Here is a 16621-nt window from a genome sequence, read left to right on the forward strand (position 1 = left end):
CTCTGCAGTTAAGGTTCTCCTAGGGTCGAATTCTGACTAATACAGGATTACAAGATGGAGCACACACACAAATGACAATAGGCCAAAAACAAAAGGTCTAATTTCATTCATGAAAAAGAAGACCTATTACAAGCGGAAAATCAAAGGCAAATTACAGGGACTTCAATCTCAGTTCCGCCTCACGAATTTCTTCAGCATGGCGAAGCTCGAGCCTCGTTAGGACCTCTCGACGAATATCTTCCTCTGTGCATGAGATCAAATCCTGAATAGCCTCTCTGACATCCTTGAGAGCTCGATCCTTCTCCTCAACAGAATCAGTGGTCAATCGCCGGCGGGACTTAACGGCCTCCAACTCTTTTGCCACGTGATCACGAGCCTTCTCTTGAACGGCCAGGGCAGCCTGTGCTTCGGCTACAACCTGTTTCAGCCTCTCTACTTCGAAGGAGAGTCGGGAGAACTGGTTATCAACCGTTTCTTCCTCGCGGGCTACCCGTGCATCCTCGGCTCTGACCTGCCATGTTCTCGTTCAGGCGGCGATCACGATCCGCCAAAGCTACTCGAACTTCGCGGGAGGCGAGATCAACAAGAGCAGAGCTTTCCGCACGAAGAGTGAGCAGCTGCCGAACAGCCCCCTCGACTTCGTTCAAACGCTGAAAGTAGGGCCTCGCCGCGGTAGCGCCGAGCCTCTTACGCAAGAAGGACGCGTCGTGTTCAAGAACTTCCTTGAATTCTTCGAAGGGGCAATTCTCCTCCAAGACCAGCCGGGTGCAGTGGGCCAAAGTATCTTCAAAATTCGCCAGAGCTCGCTCCACCTGCGTTTTTCGCCAGCGTTCCAAGGGAGAGAGGGCGGCCTCCTCCGCCGTGGATGAAATCACGGTCGAGGTGCCTATAGCCATAACCGTAGAAGTGGTAACGGGCACCACCGGAGACGGTGCGACCAATGACACCCTCGGTGCAGTGGTCACAACGTCAACGGCCGCCGCCGACGAAGAAATGGTCACCTGCAGAGAAGGAACCTCCCGTTGAAGTGGAGACTCTCGCGCCGAGGAACGACCCCCAGCCGACGCTTCCGCAGGAGCAGGAGATCCCCCTATTTGGCCAGGCGCGTCCTCAAGAGCCAAATCCTCTTCCTCGCTGGACAATGCCTCGTGGACCGAGACATTGTCATCCTCGGTTAACAGAGACCCTTCGAAAGGGACCCTACTAACGGAAGGAAAAGTAATGCTAAAACACACGCTTACCTGAGCCGGTGGACCCCTCCTCGTCTCCAGCCTCCCCTTCTTCGTCGGAAGGAATGGAGATCACCTTCTCAATCGCGCCTACATAGGTCTAATACCAGTGTCAAAAGGTATGGGATCATCGTTGCGATCAAAGATGTTATGCAAAAATTACCTCCTGATGCGGATGCAGAAGCCGCTGGGACTCCCGTCTGTGGCCTCACACCAATCTGCGAAGGAGCGTCCTCCGACGTCGCCAGAGCCGCCCCCAATGCAGGACCGCCCCCACTGCAGCAGAAGAGGTAGGCAGTACAGCTCCAGATCCAGACGTCGCTGCTCCAGGAATGCTTACCTGGGGAGCATTATCCCGACCTTCCGCCGCTCGGATGGTCTCTGCTGTCTCATCACCACGGGCCTTCTTAGCCGCCCCCGCTCGGGAACTCTCGGCCGCTGCCTCCCGTTGACGCTTCGAGAGAAGCGAGCTACTCGGAGTCAGAAGCGGCGCCCCCATTTGTCCAATGGTCGGACTTTGGACCGGTCTTGGGCGCCCGAATTCTCTTGATTCGCCAGGGGCATCCAACGAAGGACAGGGAGAAGGAACTCGAACCTCGGGAACCTCGGATTCGTCTAAGCCGACGTCAAAACCCTCGGCATCCTCAATTGGATCCTCCGAGAACAACTCCCTAGCAGTTTGGTAGCCCCTTCGCCTTGAAGAGCGGAGAGAACCCCTGACAGGACGATCGCGTTCCACCAGACATGAGTTCTGGAACCAGAAATTGGCGGGATTAGCACTAGCGCCCCGATACCAGCGACAGTATAAGAGCGTGTGGTGTAAATCACGATCCCACGCGGGTAGCTCAAAACGAGCCTGGGTGCCACCAGCATGAGTCCAGAACCATCCCCGAGCACCATCCACCAGTCCTCCTTCAAAGCGCAGGTGGGGATTGGTGTTGCCCATATACAATTGATCGTACCCAAACTGGCGGGGGGAGCTGCAGGGGATGTATGGCTCGAGATAGCATGTAGGGCCCGTTCTCAGAATGTGATACCCCGGTCGGATATTCACCAACCAGCGAAAGGCACCGCGAGTAAGGACTGTGTGGCGATCCGCCGTCGGAGCATCCCTGAGAGATTCTCCATATCCACCCCCGCTGAAATAAGGGAAGAAGCGGCGAAAATTATAATGCCCGAAGTGGGAGAGTGTCTTCCTTGCATCAGGGATGTCCTTGCATTTCCAAGAACACCTCTCCAAGCGCTGGACGAAGGGGACAAACTTATCGCCCTGAGGCGTCGCCGGGGCGCTCATCAAATATTCACAGTGGTATACGAACCACGCCATCAAGTAGGTGTACGGTAGCCCCACCCTAGGATTGGGAGTTTTGATAACTACTCCTTCCCCCTCATCAAGGACCGACACACGGCAGAATTGGGACGTCAGAGTAGCTATCGTCGCCGATACCAGGGAGTAAGACTTCCCGTGAGCTAGGCAAACCGCCGGGTACACGACCTCCACAGGAAGAGCTTCAAAGGAATGAGTGGGGATTACGCACCTCTTCAGCCATAGCATGAGGTACCCCGCGAGCAGCGCCTTCCCCAAGATGAGGAACTTCGCCTGATGATGGAACGAGTGGAAGACCGTACCAGATGTAAACCCGCCCTCGTCGCGGTCAAGAGTCATGGTGCTTCCTTCTTTAGCTGTCCTTGCCTCCACTTCGGGCTGGTCGCACGCGCCTAATGGGAGAGCGGGATTCCCCTTGACATCGTTCCCCGGGAACAGGTAATCAGCCCAATTCTTGTGGCTGATCCCCGGGGTCTTCTTCTTCTTCCCCTTATGATCCGAAGCCCCTAAGGTACTGAGGCATATGTGGTAGTGGCAGAGTAACTCCCACAGAGTTTCAACCGCCAAAGGAGAATGACTCGACAGCTGATCGATCTCATCTTGATCGGGGACGTACTCCTCGTAAGGAAAATCTCCCAGGGGCAACCCCGACACGTCGTACATCTCGTGAGGGGTGATACCAAGCTCACCATTGGGGGTGAAAAATGTGCCGCTTTCCGCGCAATACAGTTCCAGGATACTATGGAACTGAGAAGCGTTGATCCGCAGGCCGTGTCGAGTGGCTTCGATGGCCACATACAGCTCTGTGTCCTTGAGGTCAGCATTTTCGGCCAGAACATAGTCGGTGATCTTGGACCACCACGTGTCGCTGCCGGGTGCAGAATAGACCCACCCCGGGGCCCTAAAGTCCTTCGGGGGAAAGCTCCCACCAGCTCGAAAGAAGCGGTGACGGAAGGTCTCCGCCACCGCTGTCGACTCCCCCACGGGCGGTTCAGCGGACATTAAGCCAGGGCGCAGGCCCGTCACGCGCTTGCACGAACTCTCCACTCCATACCCAGCAGTAGAGCCCGTAAAGACGCCACAAGTGACCCCGTCCTGAGAAGGGGTCAAATCCCAGTTCATCGTCCGAGGAATGGCGAAGGACCGCAGCTCGACGATCGAAAACCCTCTCGACATGCTGGGGAGGTAATAATGAGCCCCCTCTACCGTGCGGAACCACCGGCTCTCTTTGAGCAACAGGGCGGAAGGGTCGGCCATAGCGTCGCCGAACAAAAATTGAGGCTTCGGCAGCTCTGCCCTGTCCTCATCTGTCAGCGCCGCGTTGGTCGTCAACTCGCGTAATGTCAAGTGATGACCATCCGTGACTCTCTGTACCAGACCATGCGGCTTATCAGCGGTGAATACGGGCACTGGAGCCAAAGAAGGAAATCGAGAAGGTGCCGTATAACTCGTAGCCCCGGCGTGGCCAATGGCCACACCCTCCGGGAAAGCCTCATCAAAAAAGGTCGCTGCAACAAGAAATGAAAAGTCAATCGAGACAAAATCCGCTGCAGGGGAAAAATTGCCCATCGAACAGAGGAGGGCGAAATCGCCTATCGAAAGGGGGAACCCATCTCGAACAAGGTCTATCCGTACAGACTATACTCCCCTCTAATGAGAAAGGGCCGAACTCGCCTTGCAAAAAGGGAGTTCGCCTACTTCCCACTGAAGGATTCGCCTGCAGGGACAGTAATCATCCTCTAAAGGCAAATAGGGCAAACTTCGCCCCAAATCGGGGAAGCTACCAAGCATAATGAGCAAAGTCCGACGCCTAAGATCTACAAGGAATCATCCAACGGACCCATCAACATACCTGGGCGCGACTCCAGAGCACCGGGAGGCATGCCGGTGGAGAGACGGTCGGAGTAACGTCCGGGGCCTGCACCCCTCACCTTGCACCTCTTAGATTTCGGAGCCATTGTAGGATGAAGCGGGAATTCTTTCCTTGGAGGTTCCTTTCAAGATTTGAGGGCACGGTAACTCCCAATGGAGGAAAATGGCTGATTTAGAAGGGCGGAGTTATCCACGTGGCCATGATTGCCCTCGAAAGGCGAAAACCCTAACGGACAGGAGACGTGGCCACGATCAATTCGACGGCCCAGATCACCTTTGGTATATCGAAGGAACCGGGGTTGGCGGTTGCATCCGACGGTTGAGTTCGAAAACCACGGCCACGATGCGTCGCGGGGCGAAACACGCGAAAATCGTGTTGTCGAGTCACGATCGCCACGACCTGATGAGACCACGCCGCCTTAGCTGGGAAGCACAAAGCCCTATCGGCAGACACGTGGCTCATCTCCCGTCAGATCTGGGCCCGCCTCAAAAAGGAAGGGTTTCGCCTGCAAACACTTGGCATGACCCCGCGAGTTGCGCGAAACTTGGCTCCCAAAGACTAATTTCGCCTGGACGACTCGCTCACCACTAAAGGTAAAATTATAAACGAAGCCAATAGAATGACCTCGCTTAAACGGTTAAAACCCACGCCTCAGACGGCTAAGGGTTAGAGCAGAAATCTTAGCATTAAGCCTAAGAGAAACTGTTCGACAACTCATCATACTGAGGGGAATAGTATGGCTAGCCCGATTCAAACGGTGATCGGTAAAGGCACATCAAACCCGTTGATAGCTGAGGATTTGCTAAAAATCCTAAAAGAAACCCAAAGGCACTTGCTCCGCCGAAGTTTTCTTCATTCAAAGTATTCCAGACCCCACGCAAGCCAGTTTAGGTCTGAATCATACTGAGGAGAATAGTATGGCTAGCCCGATTCAAACGGTAATCGGTAAAGGCACATCAAACCCGTTGATAGCTGAGGATTTGCTAAAAAATCCTAAAAGAAATCGAGTGTGCTTACTTCACCGAAAATTTCTTCATTCAAAGTATTCCAGACCACATGCGAGCCGGTTTAGGTCTGAAAACTTTGAAGGGGGTCTTGTAGACGGTAAAAAATACCTCTATAGGCTTATGGGAAATTCGCCTACGAGGAGAGCTCGCACACTCAACTCTCTGGCACGGGCCTAAGTCGCGTAGACGTCAGATATGCTCGATTCTAGGTTCGCCTGACGGTCGGCTCGCCAGCACGAGTGGAGATCGATCAGGATGGCGGAAGTTCGCCCTTCACCCAACTCGCCTGCCCGAGTTCAGGGTCGAATCCGCCAGCAATCTCAAGACCGTCAGTACAGCTGGGTATCCAGCACGCCGGGCGGTCACGCACAGTACGAGTGATCGGACAGACACTTCATCGATCTGCGAACTCATAAATGCGGTGCATTAATGCTGGTCAAGTCCACTCGGATAGCAGACGGCCGTTGCCTCATATACAAGGATGGGCCTTCCCATTTTAGGTGACAGGACATAAAGCACAATCCCTCGAATGACCATTCATGGTATCGAGGAGCAGCTAGACGTCTCTGAAGAAGATGTGGTCACATCCCATAATTCAAGGAGGAGTCAAGCTGTCCCTCTTTCATTTAAAAGCCCCTTCCAGCACACTGGAGGAGAGGTCGCAAACTTAGAGAAAAGAGTTGAGACCAAGCTGTTAGCAGATCCTTGCATTACAGCACCACCGCCTAGTTCCGAGCTCCGATCGCCGACGAACTAAGCAGACCCGAACTCTATTAACCCGAGCTTCTACTGCGTACTGAAGCTCCCCAGCAACCTCATTCGAACGGTCCAAGGGAAGCAGACTCGACACGAGCATCGAGCGAAGCATCCTGTAGCCACCTAAAGTCCCCACACAAAACAAAGAGGGCTTTCCCTCTGCTTCTGTTGTAATCATTTGATTTGTTAGTTTGTAATAAGCCTTCTTATTAATACAAACGAACACTCCCCGTTTTCGGGAAATCAAATATTCACCATACAATCATCAACGGACCATCAATTATTATATCCCACCATCAATGGTTAAGATGCGATTTAGCAGTTTTGAGAAGATTTCAAGATTTAATCTCAGCCTTTTGATGATTGATTTGATTTCCTATTGAAATTCTGATTAAATGATCTCTTTTCTATGCTATCAAGGTGACAAGGTCCATTTAAAGGGGAATTGAGAAAGAGAATAATAACAATAAGGAAGAGGCAATTGTACAAAAAAGAAGAGAGTTTAGTAGGGTTTGTGAGAGCCTCATTCAACTTCTTCTTGATGCACTTTTCATTGAAGTTTTGTTCGGAGAGAAAACACCACCAACGCCACAACGTTTTTTCACAAATCTTCATCTACATTGATTTGAAGAACGGTTTGATAAAGGACTGTAAGATTGTTCTTTTTTCTTTATTTGTTTTGGGTTAGTTGTATTTCAAACTTGCAAGTTTGACGACGTACTCAAGCTGGGATAATTGAGGTTGGCGTACTCAATCCATGGGTAATTGAGGGCTTAATTAGCTAGATCTAGGTTTCTTCTGCTCATTGTGAAGAGTTATATTAGACGACTGGTTTCGAATAGATTTCAGGGTGCGGTATTTGAAGCCTATGAAATCGGGTTGTGATTTGGGTGAACTCTGATCACAGTGAAGAATGCCCTTCATGAGAAGGAAGAGGATATTGAATTTTGATCTGAACCACTATAAAAATCTCATGTGTTCATGTTTAGTTTTCACTTATTTTATTTTTGCTGATTTTTCTAAGTTAATCGAAAAATAGTAGCAATCATATTCATCCCCCTCTAGGCTTGCATCCTAGTTCCAACAAGTGGTATCAGATACTCATTACCCATATTTAGGTATCACGGCCTAGGGTAGAGATGTCAAGCATTACCACTCTTCTCTGTTAATACTACTATTGGATAATTTTATAACATCATATCTTCTGAAAATTAGAACTAACATGAATTAGGACTAACGTGTGACGAATTATTGCTTGCATAAATAGTCAATTAAAACTTAACAGTGAATCTTTTGGGAGCAAAATTTGGTTAGACAATTATTTTGAGCATTGTCGAGTCTGGCAACTACTGCAAATGGTATCCTAAAATTATGTACAAAAGCATCGTTGCTATCTATTATGCGTATGTTAAACAATGCAGGGTCTGGAATCTCTTTATTTAGCTCGCCCAATAGAGCTACCTCCTTCTCTGTCATTGACTTCAAACTTAACGCATTCCAAGTGGGAATTTGATTGTCGGGATAAAAATGAGTAACTTTGCCAACTGTATGTACATATTCAAGACTTGAAAGTATATCTCTAGTAACTTTTTGCTTTTTCTTTCTCTTTCCTTCTGTGTATGGGGTCCTCTTCCATTTAGACCTCTTGCTTTCTTGACGGTGGCCTACCCTTAGTTTGCACATTACTTGTTAGAACTTCTATAATTTTGTCCGCCTTTTGTGTAATATTTACAAAATCATCTTCCCTATCTACATGTTCCTCCTTCATATCTAAATTCTCCTCAACCTTACTATCTACATTCTCCCTTTCTCTACCAACATGCTTATCTACCTCATCTGCATTCTCTTCCTCCTTATCTTCTTTGCCCTCAACCTTATTATCTACAACCACCCCTTCTCTATTTACATTCTCCTCTTCCTTATCTACAATCTCCTCTTCTCTATCTACATTCTCCTCAACCTTACTATCTACAATCACCCATTCTCTATCTACATTCTCCTCTTCCTTATCTATATCCTCCTCCTCCTTATCTACAATCTCATTTTTATTATCAATATATGCTCCTCTTCCCTATATACAAGTTCCTCTTCAACAATCTTATGTACAGATTCTTGCATGGTGGGGTCTTCCTTATGTACACTGCTTGATTTGGACTTTCTGAAGATCTTTCAAAGAGGGTTGCTGAGCAGGATGCCATGCTCCAAGCACAGCAGGAAATCATCAATCAAATTCGGGATATGATGGCTCAGACCATTGCTAATATAGCCAATTTCCAAAAAGCTGAGTCGCAACCTCGGCAAGAATCCTCCCGGAAAGGAGGATCGCCCACATCGAAGGTGAAACAAAAAGTGAACGAGACCTCTGATCAAGAAGCTCATCACATAGTCTCTTCATCTGAAGAAGAGAAAGAAGTCGAGAATGAGCAGAATCTCCAATCTGCCAAAATGGAAGAATTGGAAGCCCGCCTCAATGTCATTGCTAACAGAAGCAAGCTCCAAGATGAGGGAGTTGTCAGACTCTATCCTGCCGAATGGGATGCAGCCCCTTATCCTCCAAAGTTCGAAGTCCCGACGCTACAAACTTTTGACGACAGGGGATCACCAAATCAATATATCTATCATTTCAAGTCACAGACTGGGAATGTGATATCAAACGATGCCATATTGGCTCAATTATTCATTGGCACCCTCATGGGAGTTGCCTTTGAATGGTTCAGAAAAATGCCTGCGGGATGTATTCAAAAGTGGGCATATCTAGAAAGACTCTTCTTATCAAGATTCTTTAAAGAGGATACAGAAGTCTCCATCCATACCCTTCTCGTCACTAAGCAGAAGAAGAGAGAGTCCGTCAAAGCCTTCGTCAAAAGGTCCGAAGCATGGCTCTCCGATGTTCGTCAAGTATGACACAGTCTACCTTAGTGGAGACCTGTCAACACAACTTGCAGACCGACCTTCTAGCATAAATGAGAGTTACAGAATGTTATTCCTGGAGGCAACTAATCTCTCAAGACGAACAGGTTTAAAAGATTATTGCCAGGATCAAAGCTAAAGAACAAAGTAAGCAGGATCAACCTGAGCAATCGGACCATCTTCTCAGTCAAAAGAGGAAGATACTACGGCCACTGAAGCCAATCCTCTTCAGTAGGATGGTAGATCCAACAACTATCACGTTAATAATTACCTCTGATAGTCAAACTTATTAGATAGTGACCCACTAGGCGATGTGCCATGCCTATTCCTTTTTCCCCCTACACTTGTTCAAGACTGGGGGTTGGTTTATTTGTAGTTCATTGGATTATGAATAATAAATTTTCTGAGTTGTCATGTTCAATAGAATACCTCTGTCAACCGCGAAGTCTACCAAAACTATTACATTAATGATCACCTCTGATAGTCTGTTTTCTTCCAAATTCCCCTGCTAATCCTCTTCAAGCAGGATGACGGGTCCACCAAAACTATCATGTTAATGATAACCTCTGATAGTCTATTTTCCTCTAATCCTTTTCAAGCAGGATGGCGGGTCCACCAAAACTATCACGTTAATGATCACCTCTGATAGTCTGTTTTTCTCCAATCCTTTTCAAGCAGGTTGATGGGTCCACAAAACTATCACGTTAACAGTTACCTCTGATAGTCCATCAACTTACCAATCTTCTTCAATAGGATGGTAGGTCAACAAAACTATCACTTTAATAATTACCTCTGATAGTCCATCAACGTGTCAATCTTCTTCAATAGGATGGCAGGTCCACAAAACTATCACGTTAACAATTACCTCGGATAGTCCATCAACGTGTCAATCTTCTTCAATAGGATGGCAGGTCCACAAAACTATCACGTTAATAATTACCTTTGATAGTCCATCAACGTGCCAATCTTCTTTAATAGGATGGCAGGTCCACAAAACTATCACGTTAATAATTACCTCTGATAGTCCATCAACGTGCCAATCTTCTTCAATAGAATGGCAGGTCTACAAAACTATCACGTTAACAGTTACCTCTGATACTCAAACTCATCAGATAATGACCTACCAGGTGATGTACCTCTATTCCGACTTCATGGATAGTGCTCCACTAGACGATGTATCTTGTCTACCTTTTTTTATTCCCTTGCTAAGTCTTAATCAAGACTGAGGGTTGGTTACTTGGAATCCACTGGATTAAGAGTAACGAATCTTTCCTATCGTCGAGTTAACATTGCACTTCTGACGATCATTATCTCCACAGAGTATGAATGCAGCTTGCATCACTCCCAATTTGTCACGTTAACAATACACCTCTGACAATCAACTTATCAATCCTTATCAATCCTTATCAATAGGATGATAGGTCCTCAAAAATTGCTCAAATCGTAATCTTCCCCAGCGAGATGCTAATTCCCAAAATCTTGTGCAAGTCACAAGTACACAAATTCTTGTCATGTTCAATAGAACACCTCTGACAACCAATCAACTTATCAATTTTCTTCAATAGGATGATAAGTCCCCAAAGTTGCTCCAATCGTAATAAATTCCTATCATGTTAACACCACACCTCTGACAATCAACTTATCAATCCTCTTCAACAGGATGATAAGTCCCCAAAGTTGCTCCGATCACAACAAATTCCTGTCACGTTAATCCCACACATCTGACAAAATCCACTTATCGACTCTCCCCAATAGAGCGATAAGTCCACAAAATTGCCCCGATCGCAATATCTTTCCCGTCAAGTTAACATCACACCTCTGACGACACAATTCACTTATCAACTCTCATCAATAGAGCGATAGGTCCAAACCCGTCAAGTTAACATCACACCTCTAACGACACAATTCACTTATCAACTCTCCTCAATAGAGCGATAAGTCTAAACCCGTCAAGTTAACATCACACCTCTGACGATACAATCCATTTATCGACTCTCCTCAATAGAGCGATAGGTCCCCAAATTCCAATCAAGTTAACATCACACCTCTGACAACACCAAATCAACCTATCGACTCTCTTCAATAGAGCGATAGGCCCATAAAATACTGTTAGGTTAACATCACATCTCTAACAGTCAAACCCCCTAATGAACTTGTTAATCCTTTTTCAACAAGAATGGTAAGTTTTCATTATAAAATCCCCAGTGGATTAAAGATTTTCTGGATTTATCCTAGTGATAACCAAGAAAATTTCTGAATTTCATTCTAATTGAAAATTCATGCCAAGTTAATACTACACCTCTGGCGCTTTCAACTTTCTTTCAGTGTTTCAAGTAACACAGGAAGAAACGGTGACAAAGTCTACGTATTCAATATCGTAGCCAGTGATTATCATTAAATTAATAATTTCTGAATCCATACCTTACATGTATGGGGAACTTTATCCCAAATCCTAAGTAGGGATCAGCCTACGCCTAATACGCGTTACCGGTTAGTCTTGTGCCACGAAAAAGACAGCAAAATCCATGTCTCACATGCATGGGGGACTTTATCTCGATCCCTAAATAGAGATAAGTCTACGCCTAACACGCGTTGCCGGTTAGTCTTTTTCCGTAAAAATGACAAAGTCTATGTATTCAAAATCATAGCATCAAGTCTAAGAGGGTTCATTCTCTTAGTACAACATTACATGTGGAACGGACTTAGACAATCCACATGCTAGCCCGACTCAAACGGTAGTCGGTAAAGGCTTATCAAATCCGTTGATGGCTAAGGGTTTGCCAAAAATCCTATAAATGCTTGCGGGCCCATCAGCTGAATGGATGTGAATCGTGGCGTGGCATTTAAGAACTTCAGCTCATGAGTGGCTTGTATCGTCGTTACAGTTTCTCTTCGAAGCTCATCCTCACACAGGTCCTACGTGGTAAACCTTTCAACCAAGATGCCTTTGAAGCGGGTGCAGAGAACAAATCCTTTGAGACAAGGAATCAACAGCTCCAAGATCAGAGTTAAGATTCAAAGTATTTCGAAAATTCCTCCCAGTCAACTGCGAACTTTCGAAAACTTTAGAGGGGGTTCTGTAGGCTATCTAAAAATCACTACAGATAGCTTATCCCCATCAAACACCAATGATGAAAGTTACAATCTGACAACTTCTAGAAGGTTATAATTTGAAGACTTTCACGTAGATCGAGGAAGGTTACAATCTGACGACCTTCGCAACAACTGATGAAAGCTCTAATCAATAGCTTTCACAATCAACATCGGGAGTTATAATCTGATGACTCTCATATTTTTGAGGAGCTAAGACGAAGATTATAAGATGACGATCTTTGCAACGCTCTAGCAAAAGAGACTACAAATCGACGGTCTCTTCAAACCAAAACGCAGATATCTCTCAAACCGTAAGGAATTTGGTAAAACTGACAGAGCAAACCGAACCCTATGAGGTTGGTTTGGTCGGCTCCGTCTCGTTGAGATAGCCAATTTTCATATATAATTCGTCCAATTCCGACTTACGGTTTGAAAGTTATGACATGTTCTTCACAACAAGTTATGTTCTGAAGTCCGTCTGCAAAACTGGACTTCGTCAGAACATTGGACTTAGCCCGAAGTTCGCCAAGCCCGCCTAAGGCTCGCCTCTGCATTACAGAGTCAAAACGCAGAGTTCGTGGACTTAAAACGCAGAGTTCAACTCTGCGTCCAACGACAAAAACGCAGAGTTCATACAGAGCCCAACTCTGCGTCCAACGCCAAAAATGCACAGTTCATGCGGAGCCCAACTCTGCGTCCCAGGTCCAAAAAACGCACAGTTCATGCAGAACCCAACTCTGGGTCTCAGGTCCAAAAAACGCACAGTTCATGTAGAACCCAACTCTGCGTCCCAGGTCCAAAAACGCACAGTTCATGCGGAGCTCAACTCTGCGTCTCAGGTCCAAAAATGCACAGTTCATGCAGAACCCAACTCTGCGTCCTAGGTCCAAAACGCAGAGTTCATCTCTGCGCAGCGCGACCTATGCGTTTTCAGCCTAAAACAGGCCCAACTCTGCGTTTCAGGTCTAAAACGCAGAGTTCGGGCCCAGAACGCTGCTTTCAGCGTTTGACTCGTTCAAGCACGATTTGAACGGTTTCAGAACCGTTTTCTCCCCACGATTTGAGGGGTTCACTACCCTATCATGGAGAGATTTATAGGGGACAGTTACGCTCCATTAAACCCTCATTAAGAAGAGATTTAAGGGGGCGGTTACACCCCTAAATCCCCTATAAATAGTGGGAAACTCAATTGAGTTGGGGCTGGCTTGGTTGATCGGAGGGGCTGGCTTTTTGGATCTTAGACTTGGCAGCGAAGAGGAGATCTTCGGCTTGGCAGCGAGGGGAAGATCGACGTTCATCCTTCAGCATCGTTTAACAACAGAGAGCTTTCATCATTGGCTTATAAACCGATTTCGGTTAAATCAACTCTTTTATAGAGTTTCAAACTCGTTCAGAGTTATCAACTCGATCAGAGTTCAAAACTTGCTCTGTAAGTTCTTCTAAAACTCGCTCTGAGTTATTAACTCATTAAGAGTTATTTTCAAACTTGCCACGCAAGTTCTCCACAACGTCAAATCGTGAGGAGAAGACCACGTTCCAGTGAAACAAGACGTTCAGATCGTCAACGGAGAGCAAATTCGACGCGAGCATTCGAAGGAGGCACTCCATCGTCACCGTGAAGAATCCAGATAATTCTCTTCTCTTTTGAAATCAGGAAATCCAATTGTAATTGAGATCAAAGGAATATAAATCAATTTTCCTTCATTTCTTTTTTTTACTACAAATTTTCCACCAAACATGAACCAAACATCGACATAGGCATATTTTTTATGCCCGTCATCTCGTAATATCAAAGCTGTAGCAAATACATTAAGTATTTAAATTAGAACTAACAATGCATAAATTAGAACTAGACTATACCAAAGTAAGTAAAACATGGGTGTAGCTAGTACTAACATGATGTAAATTAGGACTAACACGGTATAAATTAGAACTACCATGATCTATGTTAGAACCAACATGAACCCAGGTAGGACTAACATGATTTCTGTTAGAACTAACATGGGTGCGGCTAGAACTAACATGGTATAAATTAGAACTAACATAGCATAGATTAGAACTAACATGGTGTAAACTAAAACTAACATGGTGTAAATTAGAACTAACATGGTGTAAACTAGAACTAACATGACATAAGTTAGAACTAACATGACATAAATTAGAACTAGAATGAACCAAAGTAAATAAAACATGGAACTTACACACACTAGTGTCATGCCGTCAGTATCAGTCGACTGATAAACAGTATCAGTCGACTGATAAACACTTCTCAATTATAAACAGTATCAGTCGACTGATAAACACTTCTCAATTATAAACAGTATCAGTCGACTGATAAACAGTATCAGTCGACTGATAAACTAGAATGAACCCTAACATTGTTTAAGATGAACTGAAATTAGGGGAAATTAGGTTGAGTCCTCAAATCCTGGATAACATAGCACTTACTGCTTTTTTAGGGAGGGTTCGTTGGTACGGCCATCCCTTACCGTTCTTCTTTTCCGGTCTCGCCATTCTATTGTCTGCCTTTGCATTTGCATAAGGGTTTGAGTGGCTTCTTCTGCGCTGCTAAGCCCAGATGAACCGCGATGAACGACTTTGTAGTCGTTAACAGATTCTGCTTTCCTTGATGGCATTTTTTTGGCGAAAACCCAAGGACTGTTGAAATCCGACGAGAAAATTGAAATTTCAAGAGTTTCGGTGGCTCCTCAGCGGTGGAAGAGAGGGGGAAGAGGAAGAGGGTACTTGAATAGGGAGGGGGCGCTGTAACCGAGTTCAGTCACATCAAAGAGGCAAGTTCGTAACTTCCACTAGATTTTTTTTGAAAAACAGTGTGTATTTGAGACCTCGTGACAAATACTGTGTGTATTTGAGGATTATCCACATGTGGTAGAGTACAATGAGCCTCGTCACATAAAGTTTCTACTTTTAAAGTCTGGACACATTTTTCCTAAAATATTATTAAGCGGCCGGGACCCGACCCGGGAGATAATTATCGATTGATGGATGTGAAAATATGATACTAAGCAAAGTTTCACACGTGTCAGAAAAGTCCCTCATGATGATAATTTTTATCAGAACGATTGCAAAAAGACTATTGACTATTCAATATGACAATGGAGAAAAATCATAATCTAAAAATATACAATTAAAGTTGAACACAAATGAGAAAAACTACCAAAAATAGAGAGAAAAAAGGAGATAATAAAAGAGGGAAATGCTAGAAAAAAAGAAGAGATGGAGGGGGAAAAGACGGATAAAAGAAAAGACGGACAGGAAAACAAACAGGTAAAAGGAGATATAAAGACAAGAAAAATACGGGGAAAAAACAAGATACAGAAAGGGGAAAAAGAGGGATAAAAGAAATGACGGAGGGGGGGAAGATGGAGAAAAGATACGGAGAGGAAAAATGGCGGTTAAAAGAAGAAACCAACGGAAAAGAGGAATTAAGGGGAGAAAAGATAACAAGATGCAGGAAAAAAAAAGAGATTCATGGTTACTTACCTCATAAATTAACTACTAAATTACCATAAGCAAATTGCTTAGCTCTCATCCATTAAAATAAAAGTGACGGAAAAGAACAAAAGTAATTACCTGGATGTCCAAATTCTGTAACAAATACAAATGTACATGTTGTAACAAATAGCTAGAGAGAAGGGGCAAACAGGAGACAAGACACAGAATTAGGGTTTTCTTAAAATTTAGGTCTCTTATGGAAATATTATTAAGCGGCGGGGGCCTAGAAAGAAATCATTGACAGATGGACGTGAAATACGACATTAAGAAAAATCTAACACATGCAGTTGAAGAATCGATGATAAATAACACAAATTCTATCGGAGCAATTCCTATACGGAGAGACTAACATCAACCGTCGAAAATGTCACGTGATATCATTTCTAACCGCACGTAAATGACCCTCCCGAATGACTCAGAATAAACCGCTCGCAAACGAATATACTCTCTGCTGGCACTCCCATTTTCTCAGTGCCGCCGGTATGGTGCATGGGTCCCACATGTAGGACCTTCTACGCAAACAAACTAAAACCCTCTTGGACTCGCCCAACTAAACTCCAAGGCCCTCAAACCACCTGCTGAATATCCCTCGTCTCCTTACGAATGACCAAACCCCCCCATTTCCCACAGAAACACAGGGGAAAAGGGAGAGGCACAGCGAGGGAGCGCGCCAGCCTAAAAAACGTGCACCTCCATACCCCCACCACCACCCTCACGTGTCACCCCAAACCCCCCCTCACTTGTCACCTGCTCAACCTTTTTCCAACACCTTCAAATACCCACCCACCCTAGCTCCATTCTCTCATCACCATCACTCACCATCACTCTCCTCACTTCACTCTAGTGAAGCCTTCTCCGCTCTCTCTGATCGATGGGTCCTAACCACGAGATCGTCGGCGGCAGCGAGGGA

Source organism: Asparagus officinalis, chromosome 7 (assembly GCF_001876935.1).
Source record: "Asparagus officinalis chromosome 7, Aspof.V1, whole genome shotgun sequence".
Classification (NCBI taxonomy): Eukaryota; Viridiplantae; Streptophyta; class Magnoliopsida; order Asparagales; family Asparagaceae; genus Asparagus; species Asparagus officinalis.